The following is an 18,678-nucleotide window of genomic DNA, read 5'->3' as shown; positions in this document are numbered from 1 at the left end:
TGTCTAGATTGTAAGATGTCAGAACTCCAGGTTTGCACAGAGACCCTAATTTCCAGTCATAGCCAGTGTATTTTCCTGCACTTTCTGAGCCTTTTGAACACATTCCTAGCTCATATTGGGTCTGTCCCTCAAGAAAAAGGCTTAGGAAATTATATCTAAATGTGTTGAGTGTCATAATGTTGTTACCTTGATTAGTTGACAATCTATTGGAAATGATCCTGCCACAAGGTGTTGCAAGCTGCCTGTTTGCATAGAAATAGAAATAATTTGACCAAACTCATTTATGTTGTAAATAGGAAATTGTCAATTGGATGGATTCTCAGGTAGCTGTCAGCCCACACCCTTTTAATGCCAACAGAGAGAAAAGGTGAGTTTTGCCAACAAGGTTCAATATCCAGTTTCACACTCAGTATGTGTCCCTGCAGTGTCCAAGACTTTTCCAAACAGATCTAGGATCACTAGATCTCTCCTGCAGAGAAAACTTGATGGAACTTTTACTCTGAAGCAGGGTCAGTCTTGTTGAGGTGACTCCTTCCCCAAGGCCACAACTGGGAGTCCTCACACCAAGGCCATAGAAGTGGGCCCCAGAACCAAGGTCACCTGTGAATCGGACTGGGCCCCCTTTGCAACTGTTGCCAAAAGCACCTGATCATCGCTAATGAGCTTCCTGACTCCCTACCAGGCAAGGATGCCCACTCCAGTAAACACCCTATGGTACCCCACCCAATCACCTAATATCAACCTTCCAGTAGGAATTTTCTTTGCCTTGAAACTGTAAAAATTGGCTCTTAACCCAGGAAATCAGTCAACTTTCCCTAGTCTGTCAGGTGGTTGGCCCCCTGAGCCCACAGTGCCCACTTTATCTCTGCTCTTTGTTCTTAATACAAACTCACTCCCTTCTGAAATGCTCTATGTCTGAACATTCTTTTCCAACTCGTACTCAGACGGCCTCAACAAGCCTCCCATCACCAGAGCCACTTTCCTAGATCACACTCACCACTTGCTTGTCCACTCCCAACTCAGAGCAGAAAGGCCCCCTCAGCCTGGTCCTTCCCTCTCACTTCCCGTGCCTGGTCGCCAGGGGCTCACACCGTCCCTGGGCAGGCTGTCTTCTGTGTCCTGCAGAGGCCTCTGTGGTGTCAGGTGAAGAAACAAGAGGCACCCATGAAACCTCCCACCCCAGCACAGCAACCAGTACCCACCTACTGAACTCTTCACTCTGGATGGGCCTGGGGGTGTTTCAGGGAACGTCCCCCAACATGTCCTTGTTCTCATCTAATTCCAGCACTGCCCACGTGAGAGTCACTAAGCTAATCTGTGATAACTGCACAGAGAGAATACTTGTTCACTCGCCCCTCCCAGGATACATGGTTCTTATGGGCAGGTGCCTCCCAGGATATGGGGCTCACCTGGGCAGGTATCCTGCAGGGCTCAGCACCCAGGAGCTGTTCACAGAGCCCTCACTGCAAAGAGCCCCCAGCTCCTCTGTTGGACAGATCTGACCTTGAGACCCTCAGAGGAGGACCTGAGGTAACATACAGCAGCTTCAGGATAGTTTTGTGACCTTGGGCTTCACTGGTTGCAGCCTCCTTCCAGCAGGTTTTCCAGAGGGTCCCATAGCACCTGGGCACTGAGTCTGTCTCCACCCACCACCCATCCTCTCCCTGACCCCTGGGTCCCTCTCATTAGAAGAAGGCCTTCCTGAAATCCTCTCCCACTTATAGGTCAGATAAGAAGATGAGAAAACAAGTCAGAGCAGCAGCCCCATATCCATCCTGACCCAAAGGACCCACACCTGTTCCTGGAACCCTGGCCAGGACAACGAGGCCCATTTTCTGAAACCACAAGCCCAGGTGGGCAGATTGGCTGACCTGACTGGCCTGCCCTTTGGATGTGTGCCTGGGTTGAGGTCTATATAAACCCCCTCAAGTGCCTGCAGCTGTACCTGATGCTGTCTTTCTGCTTAGATCTTGCAGGGTTGGCTTGATAAGAGAGAGTGAGGGCCCATAGTGTTTCGGGGGATTGGGTCTGTGTTGGGCTCTGCTGGACCTTCTGCAGGAGGTGCTAAGCTGTCACTTCCTAAGGATGGGCTGTGTCACCTGTTCCTGCTGTTGGAAATCTTCTCAGGCAGAAATGAGGAAGCAAGAAAACAGGCAATGGGAGCAGCACAGGAGGAGTAACTCAGGTAGGAAAGTGCAAAGCTTCCAGATCACCCAGGCCAGGACCATTCTGCCTGACCTACAGGAGCCACGTCAGTAAGCATGCTGTCGCTGGAGTGGCTCCACTTTTCTCCAGCCTGTGAGGTCTTTGCACATATTCAAGTGTTTTATCTATGAAGGGTGGATGAGGTTCAGGAATGGCTAGCCTGGGGGTCAGCCAGCATTTACTTAGAGATGACTCCGTGTAGTCTCCCAGCTTCCCACTGAGGTCCCTCCTTGGGAGGGGAGGGGGTGGGGTATGTGCAAGGGCTGCTGGCTGGCTACACATGAGTAAGTCCCCATCCCTGACCATCTTCAGAATTGCTCATCCCTGAAGCAAGTGCCCTAATTGGGCTTTCACCTGTGCAACTGGTGGCTTCTTAATTAGCAATGTGGCCATTGATATTAAATGTCCTCCATCAAGACTGAGATGTTACACCACATGTACTGGTGTAAGAACCCGGGGAGGCGTGTGCACGCAGTACCCCTAGGCACAGGCTTCAGACTTGACCCCTCAACATTCTGGAGCCCAGCCACTGCTTTAGCATTTCTGAGGGTCCAGAGCTGATTTTAAGGGTTCTGTAATCCACCCTTCATCTGCTTTAATGAGACCCACATTTCTAGGATCCTACAGAGCAGGGTCTGTGTGGCTGCTCTGTGGCTTCTCTAACATGATCACATGCTGGGTGGTTTAAAACAACAGGAGTTCATCCTCTCTCAGTCCTGGAGACCAGACACCGGAAATCAAGGTGGCACAGGGCTGAGGTCCCTCTAGAGGCTCCAGGACAGGATCATTCCTGCCTTTTCCAACTTCAGGGGCTCCAGGGGTCCCTGGGCTTGTGGCCCCCTCCCTCCCATCTCTGCCTCTGCCTTTAAGAGGCTTCCCCTTTGTGTCCTCTTTCGTCTCTTTGAAGGAGTCTGTCAGTTGGATTGAAGGTCACCCTAACCCTAGATGACCTTACCTTGCTATCCTTAACTACATCTACAAAGACTCTTTTCCCAGATACGGCCCTGTTCTGGGGGGACACATCTTTGGTGGCCACCATTTACCCCATTCTCTCTCTCTGTCAAATAACCCTCATTTTAGGAGATCACCACATGCCCATAAAGACGGGCACAGAGAGCGGCCACACACATGGAGAGAATGAGGCCCTTGGAGTCACCTGGAAGGGATGAAGACCTGGCTTCATCAGGTGAGGGGAATCACAGGGAGGAGAGGAGGATGGTCTTGTTTAGGCTTCAAAAAGACCATGTTGGGGTGGGATGTGAGATGCACAATGGGGGCGGGGAGCTTCATCAGGGCCTGAGGGGGAGGTTAGGCTTGGGCCAGGGCCATGGGTATAGAGGGGACTTAGTGTGGGGGTTGGTCATACACCCAGAAGGAAGAGCTCACAGTCACTGGGGCACAAGGACCTGGGAACCTGGGAGGGCTTCATCTTTCTGAACCTGAAGAGGAAACGTTAAAATTTTACATCACCTCCTGCTCCTTCTGCCTCTGTAACTCAGCTTGCTCCTTGCAAAGTCTGGATCATGTAGGTCACGCAATCTCAGAAAGTGGGGACTTAGAATACTCGGAGCTGGAGCTTATCTCCCTTGTCCTTGCCCTGGCCCCTGCAAACCTTCTTGATCATGCCTATTCATGATAATGAAGAGCCCGCCCCCCTGACACTCTCCTCACCCCAGGGGGAACTCCCCACTCTGCTGGAGCACCTGGCTGTTGGTGGCCACTGACAGCACTCTGGTCTCCTCAGGACCCAGCTTCAGGATACTCTGAGGTTCAGGTCAGGCAGATGGAATCTGGTCTTCTCAGAACCCACTGGGGCTTCAGTTTGGGGGCATTGTGGGGTTTAGTTCAGGTTGATGGAATCTGGTCTCCTCAGGACCTGCTGGGTGTTCAGCTTTGGGACATTGTGGGGTTCAGTTCAGGCTGACAGGAGATGGGTCACCACAAGACCCATGTGGTTTCAGCTTTGGGGCATTGTGGGGTTCAATTCAGGCTGATAGAATTTGATCTCCTCAGGACCTTATGGGGGTTCAGCTTTGTGACATTGTGGGGTTCAGTTCAGGCTGACAGGAGATGGGTCACCACAGGATCCATTGTATTTTGGCTTTGGGGCATTATGGGGTTTAGTTTTGGCTGATGGAATCTAGTTTCCTCAGGACCCATGATCTCCTCAGAACCCATTGGTGCTTCAGCTTTGGGACATTGTGGGGTTCAGTTGAGTCTGACGGGAGTCTGGTTTCCTCAAGATTCCTGCAACGATGTGCTGCTGAAAGAAAAAGTGAGGAAAATTGGGAAGAAGCTTCTGTGTGTGGCTGTTGCTGAAAGTCTGTCTTAAGAGGACCCAAGACTGTTAGGGCTTGATGTGGAAAGTTGTGGGATTTTAGTCAGTTTTTGTCTGTAGTTTTTGTCTGTGTCCTATATTGTTCCTTGGTGTGTGGTTTCCATTTTTCCCAGCACGGTTTATTGAGGGGGGTGGGGGGGGACTGTCCTTTCCCGCGTTTATATTTTTAGTTCCTTTCTTGTAAATTAATTACCATGCACCTGTAGGTTTACTTCTGAGCTCTCTTGACTATTTCTGTGCCAATTCCACACGTCTTCTGGTGACTTTAGGTACATACTCTAGATTGAAGTCAGGGATAGACATGCCACCAGCCTGTTCTGCTTTCTCAGGATCCCTTTGGCTCTTCTGGTTCCTTTGTGGCTCCACACAGATGTAAAGATTGCTTTTGTTTCTGTGAAAAATGTCATTGAAATGTTGGCAGTGATTGCATGAATGTGTACGTTGCTTTGTTTAGAATGGATATTTTAATGGTATTTTCACCCATAAGCATGGGATATCTTTTTACTTGTATCCATTTAGTTTCTTTGATCATTGTCTTGTAGTTTTTAGCTTTCAGGTCTTTCAAGTCCTTGGTTAGATTTCTAGTTGTGTGGGGGAGGGGATGCAATTGTAAAAGGAATTATTTTCTTAATTTCTCTTTCTGATAGTTCATTATTAGTGTAGAGAATCACAAATGATCTTGCAGTTCTGCTGACTTTCTTTTTTCTTTTTTTTTGGCCCCACAGCTCGACATGTTGGATCTTAGTTCTCTGACCGAGGATCAAACCTGTGCCCCCTGCAGTGGAAGTGCAGTCTTAACTACTGGACTGCCAGGCAAGTCTGTGAATTCGCTTTTTAGTTCTGACAATTGCTTTGGTGTAGTGTTATGTGGAAAACTAGAATTAAGACATCTAATAGTTTCAGTTCCACCTGGTCATCCACAGCACCCAGGGCATGGTGTCTACTAATATACTCTTCCTATGGTGCCTTTTAATACCATGTGGACTAGTACAAGGCAATTAGCATCAAACTACTTTAGCTGAATTTAGTTAGGTTAACTCTTGGCCTCTATTGCAATGTTCGATGTCATCTCTGATTTTCTGGCATGTGACTTACATGGCTGTATTGAAAAGTAACTTACTTTCTAGTAAAATTTCAAACGTGTCTACTTTAACTAGTGGTACAAAGTTTTCTACATTCACACCAAATACCGCAATGTGTTTTACCCAAAACATGGTCACTTTCCCAGGGAACCAGCCCACAACCCCAAAATGGGGGATAATTATGGTTTCCACATTACAATCCTATCCATAGGACCAGTTCAACTTTCATCAGCTGCCCAAGCTTTGTGCAACTGTCTTTCTTCATTCTAATGCAGTTTTCTTTTTCTGGAGCCATCACTGGGGCTTTCCCTCATGTTAAAAACCTTCATGGATTTAAAGTGACAAGATGACTATGATCTGGGTGGCTTTTCAGTGTGGTTTCTTTCACTGAGAATGTTTTTAGTGCTTTTCCATGTTGTGCCATGTGTCATTTTTTTCACTGTGCTTACAAACATATAACAACATTTATTATTTGAGTCATTTGAAGTATGAACTTCTATAGCATTAACTGCACTCTCATTGTAAAAATTTCCCCACCATTCATCTCCAGAATCTTTCCCTTTTCCTGAAGTGACACTGTAACCATTAAATACTCATAACCCCCAATCCCTGGCCATCTTACTCTACTTGGAATTTGTCTTATATGGATATCTCATACTAGTGGAATCATAGAACATTTTTCCTTTTGTGTCAGGCTTGTTTCACTTCACCTAATGACTTGAAGTTTCATCTACATTATAGCATGTATGAGTTATCTTGTTTTTAAAGGTTGAATCAGATCCCACTGTGTATATACTACATCGTGCTTATCCAGTCATCTGTTGAACACTTGTGCTGCTGCCACCTTTTGGTTACTATGAATAATGCTGCTATGAATATGGGGTTTGAATATCTGTTTCAGTATTTGGTTTTAAATATCTTGAGTGTATAACCTGGACCGGAATTGATGGATTCTATGTTAACTCTGTGTTTAAGTTTTTGTAAAGCCCCCTACTATTTTCTGAAGCTGTGGCATTATTTTACTATATTCCTTTATATGGCAGAGTAATGCATCTCATGGATGGAACTGCCCTATTTGCTCTTCCATTCACTTGTTGGTGGACATTTTCATTGTTTTTAACTTGGATTATCAAGAACACTGCTGCTGTAAATATTGGTGTACAAGTATATATTTGAGCACCTCTTTTAAATTCTTTGGATGTATATCTAGGAGTGGAGTTACCAAAACATATGATATTTCAGTTCAGTCACTCACTCATGTCCGACTCTTTGTGACCCCGTGGACTGCAGCACACCAGGCTCCCCTATCCATCACCAACTCCCAGAGCTTGCTCAAACTCATGTCTATCGAGTTGGTGATGCCATCAACCATCTCATCCTCTGTTATCCCCTTCTGCTCCTGCCTTCAATCTTTCCCAGCATCAGGGTCTTTTCCAATGAGTCAGTTCTTCACATTAGGTGGCCAAAGTATTGCAGTTTCAGCTTCAGCATCAGTCCTTCCAATGAATATTCAGGGTTGATTTCCCTTAGGATTGACTTGTTGGATCTCCTTGCAGTCCAAGTGATGCTCAAGAGTCTTCTCCAACACCACAGTTCCAAAGCATCACTTCTTCGGTGCTCAGTTTTCTTTGTAGTCCAGCTGTAACGTCTATACATGACTATTGGAACAACCATAGCTTTGAGTACATGGACCTTTGTTGGTAATGTCTCTGCTTTTTAATATGCTGTCTAGGTTGGTCATAACTTTTATTCCAAGGAGCAGGTGTCTTTTAATTTCATGGCTGCAGTCACCATCTTCAGTGATTTTTGAGCCCCCCCCCCCCCACAATAAATTCTGTCACCATTTCCATTGTTTTCCTATCTATTTGCCATGAAGTGATGGGGCCAGATGCCATGATCTTAGTTTTCTGAATACTGATTTTTAAGCCAACTTTTTCACTCTCCTCTTTCACTTTCATCAAGAGACTCTTTAGTTCTTCTTTGCTTTCTGCCATAAGAGTGGTGTCCTCTGTGTATCTGAAATTATTGATATTTCTCCTGGCAATTTTGATTCCAGATTGTGCCTCATCCAGACCCGAGATTTCACATGATATACTCTGCATATAAGTTAAATAAGCAGGGTGCTGTACTCCTTTCCTGATTTGGAACCAGTCCATTGTTCCATGTCTAGTTCTAATTGTTGCTTCTTCACCTGCATACAGATTTCTCAGGAGGCAGGTAAGGCAGTCTGGTATTCCCATACCTTTCAGAATTTTCCACAGTTTGTGGTGATCTGCAGAGTCAAAGGCTTTGGCATTGTTAACAAAGCAGAAGTAAATATTTTTCTGGATGTTTTTCTCTCTTGCTCTTTCAGTGATGCAACGGGTGTTGGCAATTTGATCTCTGGTCCCTCTGTCTTTTCTAAATCCAGCTTGAACATCTAGAAATTCATGGTTCACTTACTGTTGAAGCCTGGCTTGGAGAAATTTGATCATTACTTTGTTAACATGTGAGATGAGTGCAACTGTGTGGCAGTTGGAACATTCTTTGGCTTTGCCTTTCTTTGGGATTGGAATGAAAACTGACCTTTTCCAGTCCTGTGGCCACTACTGAGTGATATAATTACATATTTATGTTTTCGAGAAAATGCTTGTTTTGGACACATTGATTGCACCATTTTACCTCTCCACAAGTAAAGTTTTGAGCTTCAATTTTGTACATTTTCGCCAACATTTGTTATTTGTCTTTATTGTTGATTTTCCTCACGTCCATCCTGAGTGCCTTATTAAGGAGGAAGTCATAATGCAGGACCCACATTTGAGGAGAGGAGAGTTAGCTTCATATACTTGATGGACAGCTGAGTCTGTATCAATTATTTAGAATCTTTCTGTGTGAGATTTTTATTCAACATTACTCATAAAACCTAATTTTTACTTTTTACCAGTTTGGACACCTGAAAATTATTTTAAACTTTTGGGAGCTTCCCTGGTGGCTCAGCCTGTAAAAGCATATGCTTGCAATGCAGGATACCTGGGTTCAATCCCTGGGTGGGGAAGATCCCCTGGAGAAGGAAATGGCAACCCACTCCAGTACTCTTGCCTGGAAAATTTCATGAATGGAGGCGCCTCATAGCTTACAGTCCATGGGGTTGCAAAGAGTCAGACACGACTGAGCAACTTCACTTTCACTTTCTTTTGGCTATAATCCAGCCAATTAGACTGCTTAGTTCATTCTAGCTTTGGCTATTGAGAGCTTTTTCCATACTCTCCTGCTTTTATTTTACATAATTCAGCTTTTATGGGGCTTTTTGGTCCTTCTTTCTCACATTTTAAGATTATGCTGCTTTACATATTTATTGTCTCAGTCCTAGTATCAGACACATATTTAAAGAGTCCTTGTCCCTTTTTGTTAGAGCATATTAATAAAAACTTGTATGTGGGAACTTAATAATCTCAGCAGACAATGCATGGAAATACACATGCATGTATCCAGACTATGCATACAGACAGTTATGAAGATTTTCACATGGAGTTATATGTTTCTGCATTAGGCTAAAGATAGTTTATAATGATGTCTCCAACCTGATCTCTTATGACACAGGTATTATAACCTTCTCCTTTAGTCTGCCTGTAACTTCCCACTCCAATGGTAAGAAACCTGGCTTCCACTACTCATCACTTATCAAATTCAGGGCTTGCTCCTTCAATAACTGATATGGTAGTTTCAGTCCTGTTAGCTACAAACCCCCGTGGAAAGAACTTACAGAGCCCATTGTTTATGTATGGTACATTTGCCTTTGGCCTGCAGATTCCATTCATTTACACAGTGAACTTAGGTCAGATAATTTTGTCCTAAGAGTGAGAGTGGCCTTTTAAAATTTTTCTTCTTCCTTTTAAATCTTTTGGCTGTGCCGCGTCATGTGGGGTTTTAGGTCCCTGACCAGGAATTGAACCCATATTTCCTGCACTGGCAACGTGGAGTCTTAACCACTGGGCCCCTAGGGAAGTCTGAAGCTTTTCATTTATTTCTCAATCTGTTATATTCTTTGTTAAATTCTGCATTCCAGTCTTTAGCACTCCATACCATAAATAAATAAATGTGAATAGGTAATAAATTACTTGTGTTCTGAAAACAGAAATCTATGTGCTTAGACAAATGCATAGTGGCAGGTATTCCTCACTAAAGTACCATGTGAAATATTTCAACCATATATTCCATAAACTCTTTATCATGTCTGTTTTACCTTTGCTAGAATGTCTTATACGATCATACAGTGTGTAGCACTTGAGGCTGGATTCCCTCACTCAGTAATGTAAGTGTTAGATTCATGCCTTCCTTTATTTTTATTTTAAATTGGTCTGTGGTTCATTCCTCTATATCTCTGAATGCTATTTTATTGCATTAGATGAGAGGAAAGATAATTTTCTCCCTAGCCTCAATGTTCTTCACTGAGATGTTCATAATGAAAGGAAGATGGATTGGAGAAAAACAATCAGAAGTTTAATATATGACATGCATACCTCCTATATAGTTGAAAGATACCTGGGAAAACTGTCACTTTCTGAAATGGTCCAAGACTTTACCTTAAATGCTATCATCAGCTAAGAATGAAAGAAGGAGGTCAAGGAATGGAAGAAGCTATTTAAGGGAGATTATTAGGTGAAGCACAGTAAACAAAGACATGGTGGTATGCAGATTAACTTCCAGGTCCATTCCATAGACCTTCTTGATATTTAGTCAAGTCATTTAGTGATATCAAGTCAGTCTTGATACTTAGTCCATTCTTGATATTTAGCCATCCTCTATTTCCTGGTCCAGACAGGGACACGTCCTTAAAGATGGAGATATCCTTAACAAATGTAAATCTACTTCATAAAATGGAATTTCGACTTGGTTTTCAAAGATCCTCCTGGGGTGGCTGTTTGTTTTTTTCTTTTGTTTTGTTTTGTTTTTTTTAATTAATCAGTCCAAAATAACCCTTTTGTCAAATGTGCATATTTTGGGTGTGCTTTTTGTGCTCCCCTTGAAATGTGCATTCAGGGGAGGAGTGTCACCCTGGAGACTGTTGATATGTGACCCCATGGACAGGGACTGGGTTGGTCACCCTGAAGAATGTGGATATGTGACCCCAGGGGAATGGTCAGAAGGAATTCACCCTGGAGACTGTGGAATTGTGAGCCCAGTTGCAAGGCTTGGGAAGGGGTCACCGTGGAGACTGTGGATGTGTGACTCCAGATACAGTGTCTGGGAGGGATCACCCAGGGGACTGTAGATATGTGATCCTAGATATAGGGTTTGGGAGAATGTCACCCTGCAGACTGTGGACGTGTGACCCCAGGTGCATGGTCCAGTGTGTTGTGATCACCCTGGAGATTGTGGAAGCGTGACCACAGGTACTGGGTCTGGGAAGTGGCGTCATCCTGGAGATGTGCACATGTGATTACAGACACAGGATATTTCAGGTGGAGTCACCTTGGAAACTGGAGGAGTGACCCCAGGTGCAGGGTCTGGGGTGAGGTTCAGTGACGTCAGGACTCTTGTCTTGTTGGGAGAGACACATCAGGATTCTCCTCGAGATGTTGCAATGCAATACGGACGCCTCTCAAGGTGAGGGGGGAGACCAAGTTTGCCTTTGCAGTTGCCAGAGCAATACTGTGACTCCTGTCAGTTTTCAAGAGGAGACAGGTTTCATCTCCTTTTGAAGCATTGAACTCCACGTGCCTCTCGTGTTGTCAAAGGGATGTGAGGCCTCCTGTCAAAATGAGGCGGGGAACTAGGGCATTCTCTAGGGTCTCCACAGGGGATTCAGACGTCCCTTCCTCTTATGAGATGAAAGACGAACCTGCATTCAAGTCACTGCAGGGAAATCCGGCCTTATTTCAAACCAGGGCATCTTGGTGTCCATTCCACGTGAGGCAGCAAACTCAGGGTCCCTCTCACATATCTATAGCTGAGAGAAGCCTCCTCTTTAGGTGTTGTTTAAACCTGGCATTCCTCTTGAGTCAAAGCCAGGAAATCAGGTCTCATCTCGAGATGATTTGAGGTACACGGAGCTGTTTTCTAGTTGCTGTGCTGAACAGGGTGTTCCTCTATACTTAGGACAGTGTTTTCGGGGAATCTCTGGAGTTGCCTAAAGGAAGTCAAGCCACATGACGTGTTTGATGGGGAACGCCAGATGGCTCTGGAGCCAATGAAGGGGAATCTGGCCTCATCTTGAGTTGATTTGGAGTACACGGAGTGCTTTCATGTTGCTGCGGGGACCTCAGGGTCCCTCTAGACTTGTATCAGTGTTCTTGGGGACTCTCTAGAGTTCCATCAAGGACGTCAAGGCTCCTTTCATGTTTGATGGGGAACACGGACTTGCTCTGCACTCAATGCAGGGGAATCTGATCTCATCTCTCATCGAGTGGGAAGTCTCATGGTTTTTCTCGAGTTGCGGAAGGAACCTGGGGTATATTCTCGAGTGACGACAGGGATGGACTCTTAAAACTCCTGTTTGTTCAATGATGTCAGGACGCCTGTCTAGTTGTGAGGGTCACCTCGGGATTCTCCTCGAAACTTGGTTGGACAATAGGGATGCCTCTCGAGATGAGTAGGGAAACCCACTGTCACTTTCAAGTTGTTACAGGAATACTGGGATTCCTGTCAATTTTCAAGAGGAGTCAGTCATCGTCTACTTTTGAAGCATTGAACTCCGTGTTCCTCTCGAGTTGTCAAAGGGATGTGAGACCTCCTGTGGAAATGAGGTGGGGAACTAGGGCTTTCTCTAGGGTCTCCACAGGGGATTCAGACATCCCTTCATCTTTTGAGATGAAAGACAAGCCTGCATTCATGTCACTGCAGGGAAATCCGGCCTTATGTCGAGTCACGGCATCTCGGTGTCCATTCCACTTGAGGCAGCAAACTCAGGGTCCCTCTCACGTACCTATAGCTGAGAGAAGCTTCCCCGTGAGGGGGTTCTGGAAAGTTGGCATTCCTCTTGATTCGAAGCCAGGGAATCAACTCTCATCTCGAGATGATTTGAGGTACACGGAGCTGTTTTCTAATTGCTGTGCTGAACGTGGTGTTCCTCTATACTTAGGACAGTGTTTTCAGGGAATCTCTGGAGTTGCCTAAAGGAAGTCAGGCCACTTGTCGTGTTTGATGGGGAACGCCGGATGGCTCTGGAGCCAATGTAGTGTAATCTGGCCTCATCTCACGTTGATTTGCAGTACACTGAGCACTTTTGTGTTGCTGCGGTGACCTCAGGGTCACTCTAGACTTGTATCAGTGTTCTTGGGGACTCTCTGGAGTTCCATCAAGGAAGTCAAGGCTCCTTTCATGTTTGATGGTGCACATGGAATTGCTCTGCACGCAATGCAGGGGAATTTGATCTCATCTCTCTTCGAGTGGAAAGTCTCATGGACTTTCTCGCGTTGCGGAAGGAACCTGGGTTATATTCTCGAGTGACGAAGGGGATGGCCCCTCATAACGCGTGTTTGTTCAGCGACATCAGGCCTCCAGTCTCGTTGCGAGGGACAACTCGAGATTCACTTCGAGACTTGGCAAGTCAATAAGGAGGACACCTCTCGAGGTGAGGCGGGAGACCCAGTGTCCTTTCAAGTTGCCACAGGGATACTGGGATTCCTGTCAATTTTCAAGAGGACTCAGTCATCGTCTACTTTTGAAGCATTGAATTCCACTTTCCATTCGTGTTGTCAAAGGGATGTGAGGCCACATGTCAAGATGAGGTGGGGAAATAGGGCTTTCTATAGGGTCTTCAAGGGGATTCAGGAATCCCTTCATCTGATGAGATGAAAGACGAGCCTGCACTCAAGTCACTGCAGGGAATTCCGGCCTTATTTCGAGTCAGGGCATCTCGGTGTCCATTTCACTTGAGGCAGCAAACTGAGGGTCCCTCTCACATACCTAAAGCTGAGAAAAGCCTCCGCTTGAGCTGCTGTGGAAAGTGGGCATTCCTCTTGATTCGAAGCCAGGAAATCAGCTCTCATCTCGAAATGATTTGGGGTACACGGAGCTTTTCTCGAGTTGCTGTGCTGAACTTGGTGTTCTTCTATACTTGGGACGGTGTTCTCAGGGAATCTCTGGAGTTGCCTAAAAGAAGTCAAGCCACTTGTCCTGCTTGATGAGGAATGCTGGATTGCTCTAGAGCCAATGCAGGGAAATCAGGCCTCACCTCAAGTTGATTTGAGGTAAACGGGGATATTTCGTGTTGCTGCGTTGACCTCAGGGTCCCACTAGACATGTGACAGAGTTATTGGGGACTATGTGGAGTTTCATCTAGGAAGTCAAGGCTCCTTTCGTGTTTGATGGGGAACACCGACTTGCTTTGCATGCAATGCAGGGGAATCAGGCCTCGTCTCACGGCGAGGGGGAATTCTCATGGTTTTCTCGAGTTGTGGCGGGAAACTGGGTTATATTCTCGAGTTACAGCTGGGATGGCCCTTCAAAACTTGTGTTGGTTCAGTGATATCAGGACTCCTGTCTAGTTGTGAGGGACACATCGAGATTCTCCTCGAAGCTTGGCAGGGCAATAGGGACGCCTCTCAATGTGAGAGGGGCAACCCAAGGTCCTTTCCAGTTGCCACAGGAATTTTGGGATTCCTATCAATTTTCAAGAGGAGGGAGCGATACTCCCCTTTTGAAGCATTTAAATCCACGTGCCTCTCGAGTTTCAAAAGGATGTGAGGCCTCCTGTTGAGATGAGCCGGGGAACTAGGGCTGTCTCTAGGGTCTCCACAGGGGATTCAGACATCCCTTCATCTTGTTTGATGAAAGACGAGCCTGCATTCAAGTCACTCCAGGGAATTCCGGCCTTATTATGAGTCAGGGCATCTCGGTGTTCATTCCACTTGAGGCAGCAAACTCAGGGTCCCTCTCACATACATATACCTGACAGAAGCCTCCTCGTCAGGTGCTTGTGTAAAGTTGACATCCCTCTTGAGTCAAAGCCAGGGAATCAGCTCTCATCTCAAGATGATTTGGGGTACACAGAGCTTTTCTCGAGTTTCTGTGCTGAACTTGGTGTTCCTCTAGTCTTGAGATGGTAGTCTCGGGTAATCTCTGGAGTAGCCTAACGGAAATCAAGCCACTTTGTGTGTCTGATGGGGAACGAGTGATGTCTCTGGAGACAATGCAGGGGAATCGGGTCTCATCTCGAGTTGATTTGAAGTACACGGTGCACTTTCATGTTGCTGCAGGGGACCTCAGGGTCTCTCTAGACTTGTGACAGTGTTCCTGGGGACTCTCTGGAGTTCCATCAAGGAAGTCAAGGCTCCTTTCGTGTTTGATGGGGAACACGGACTTGCTCTGAATGCAGTCCAGGGGAATCGGGCCTCATCTTGAGTTGATTTGGAGTACACGGAGCCCTTTCATGTTGCTGCGGGGACCTCAGGGTCCCTGTAGACTTCTGACAGTGTTCTTGGGGTCTCTCTGGAGGTCCTTCAAAGAAGTCAAGTCTCCTTTCCTTTTGATTGGGAACACGGACTTAACCTGCATACATTGCATGGGAACTGGGCCTCATCTCGCGGTGAGGAGAAAGTCTCATTGTTTTTCTGGAGTTGTGGAGGGAACCTGGTTATGTTCTAGAGTTACGGCGGGGATGGCCCTTCAAAACTCATGTTTGTTCAGCGATGTGTGAACTCCTGTCTAGTTGCGAGGGACACCTTGAGATTCTCCTCAAGGCTTGGCAGGACAATAGTGACGCCTCTCGAGGTGACGGGGGAGACCCAGTGTCCTTTCAAGTTGCAACAGACATACTGGGATTCCTGTCAATTTTCAAGAGGACTCAGTCATCGTCTCCTTATGAAGCATTGAATTCCGCATTCGACTCGTGTTGTCAAAGGGATGAAAGGTCACCTGTCGAGATGAGGTGGGGAAATAGGGCTTTGTCTAGGGTCTCCACAGGGGATTCAGACATCACTTCATCTTTTGAGATGAAAGACAAGCCTGCATTCAAGTCACTGCAGGGAAATCCAGCCTTATGTCGAGTCAGGGAATCTCGGTGTCCATTCCACTTGTGGCAGCAAATTCAGGGTCCCTCTCACATACCTATAGTTGAGAAAAGCATCCGCTTGAGCTGCTTGTGGAAAGTTGGTATTCCTCTTGAGTCGAAGCCAGGGAATCAGCTCTCATCTCGAGATGATTTGGGGTACACAGAGCTTTTCTCGAGTTTCTGTGCTGAACTTGGTGTTCCTCTAGTCTTGAGATGGTAGTCTCGGGTAATCTCTGGAGTAGCCTAACGGAAATCAAGCCACTTTGTGTGTCTGATGGGGAACGAGTGATGTCTCTGGAGACAATGCAGGGGAATCGGGTCTCATCTCGAGTTGATTTGAAGTACACGGTGCACTTTCATGTTGCTGCAGGGGACCTCAGGGTCTCTCTAGACTTGTGACAGTGTTCCTGGGGACTCTCTGGAGTTCCATCAAGGAAGTCAAGGCTCCTTTCGTGTTTGATGGGGAACACGGACTTGCTCTGAATGCAGTCCAGGGGAATCGGGCCTCATCTTGAGTTGATTTGGAGTACACGGAGCCCTTTCATGTTGCTGCGGGGACCTCAGGGTCCCTGTAGACTTCTGACAGTGTTCTTGGGGTCTCTCTGGAGGTCCTTCAAAGAAGTCAAGTCTCCTTTCCTTTTGATTGGGAACACGGACTTAACCTGCATACATTGCATGGGAACTGGGCCTCATCTCGCGGTGAGGAGAAAGTCTCATTGTTTTTCTGGAGTTGTGGAGGGAACCTGGTTATGTTCTAGAGTTACGGCGGGGATGGCCCTTCAAAACTCATGTTTGTTCAGCGATGTGTGAACTCCTGTCTAGTTGCGAGGGACACCTTGAGATTCTCCTCAAGGCTTGGCAGGACAATAGTGACGCCTCTCGAGGTGACGGGGGAGACCCAGTGTCCTTTCAAGTTGCAACAGACATACTGGGATTCCTGTCAATTTTCAAGAGGACTCAGTCATCGTCTCCTTATGAAGCATTGAATTCCGCATTCGACTCGTGTTGTCAAAGGGATGAAAGGTCACCTGTCGAGATGAGGTGGGGAAATAGGGCTTTGTCTAGGGTCTCCACAGGGGATTCAGACATCACTTCATCTTTTGAGATGAAAGACAAGCCTGCATTCAAGTCACTGCAGGGAAATCCAGCCTTATGTCGAGTCAGGGAATCTCGGTGTCCATTCCACTTGTGGCAGCAAATTCAGGGTCCCTCTCACATACCTATAGTTGAGAAAAGCATCCGCTTGAGCTGCTTGTGGAAAGTTGGCATTCCTCTTGAGTCGAAGCCAGGGAATCAGCTCTCATCTCGAAATGTTTTGGGGTACACGGAGCTTTTCTCGAGTTGCTGTGCTGAACCTGGTGTTCCTCTAGACTGGTGGCGGTATTCTCATAGAGTCTCTGGAGTTACCTAAAATAAGTCAAGCGACTTGTGCTCTTTGATGAGGAATGCAGGATTGTTCTGGAGCCAATGCAGGGAAATCAGGCTTCATCTCGAGTTGATTTGTGGTACACAGGGCTCTGTCGTGTTGCTGCATTGATCTCAGGGTCCCTCTAGACTTCTGACAGAGTTCTTGGGGACTATGGAGAGTTTCATCTAGGAAGTCAAGGCTCCTTTCGTGCTTGATGGGGAACACGGACTTGCTCTGCATGCAATGCAGGGGAATCGGGCCTCATCTCACGGTGAGGGGAAAGTCTCATTGTTTTTCTGGAGCTGTGGTGTGGAACCTGGGTTATATTCTCGAGTTACGGCAGAGTTGGCCCTTCAAAACTCGTGTTTGTTCAGCGACGTCAGGACTCCTGTCTAGTTCCGAGGGACACCTTAGGATTCTTCTCGAGGCTTGGCAGGACAATTGGGATGCCTCTCGAAGTGAGGCGGGACACCAGGTTTCCCTTTGCAGTTGCCAGAGCCATACTGTGACTCTTGTCAGTTTTCAAGAGGAGTCAGGCTTCGTCTCCTTTTGAAGCATTGAACTCCGCTTGCCTCTCATGTTGTCAAAGGGATGTGAGGCCTCCTGTCGAGATGAGGCTGGGAACTAGCGTATTCTCTAGGGTCTCCACAGGGGATTCAAACATCCCTTCATCTGTGAGATGAAAGACAATCCTGCATTCAAATCACTGCAGGGACATCCGGCCTTATTTCAAGTCAGGGCATCTCGGTGTCCATTCCACTTGAGGCAGCAAACTCAGGGTCCCACTCACGTACCTATAGCTGAGAGAAGCCTCCTCTTTAGGTGTTGTTTAAAGCTGGCATTCCTCTTGAGTCAAAGCCAGGGAATCAAGTCTCATCTCGAGATGATTTGAGGTACACGGAGCTGTTTTCTAGTTGCTGTGCTGAACGTGGTGTTCCTCTATACTCAGGACGTTGTTCTCGGGGAATCTCTGGAGTTGCTTAAAGGAAGTCAAGTCACTTGTCATGTTTGATGCGGAACGCCGGATGGCTCTGGAGCCAATGAAGGGGAATCTGGACTCATCTCGAGTTGATTTGGGGTACACCGAACTATTTCATGTTGCTGCGGTGACCTCAGGGTTCCTCTAGACATTTATCAGTGTTCTTGGGGACTCTCTGGAGTTCCATCAAGGAAGTCAAGGCTCCTTTCATGTTTGATGGGGAACACGGAATTGCTCTTCACTCAGTGCAGGGGAATCTGATCTCATCTCTCATCGAGCGGGAAGTCTCATGGATTTTCTCGAGTTGTGGAGGGAACCTGGGTTATATTCTCAAGTGACGATGGGGATGGCCCGTCAAAACTCGTGTTTTTTCAGCTACGTCAGGACTCCTGTCTAGTTGCGATGGACAACTCGGGATTGTCCTCGAGTCTTGGCAGGGCAATAGGGATGCCTCTCGAGGTGAGGCGGGAGACCCAGTGTCCTTTCAAGTTGCCACACGGATACTGGGACTTCTGTCAATTTTCAAGAGGACTCAATCATTGTCTACTTTTGAAGCACTGAACTCCGTGTTCTACTCGTGTTGTCAAAGGGATGTGAGGCCTCCTGTCGAGATGAGGCGGGGAACTAGGGCTTTCTCTAGGGTCTTCATAGGGGATTCAGATATCCCTTCATCTTTTGAGATGAAGGATGAGC

The sequence above is a fragment of the Muntiacus reevesi genome, chromosome 1, assembly GCF_963930625.1.
Source record: "Muntiacus reevesi chromosome 1, mMunRee1.1, whole genome shotgun sequence".
NCBI classification, from domain to species: domain Eukaryota; kingdom Metazoa; phylum Chordata; class Mammalia; order Artiodactyla; family Cervidae; genus Muntiacus; species Muntiacus reevesi.
The sequence above is the reverse complement of the archived record's forward strand: the minus strand, read 5'-3'. Positions refer to the sequence as shown.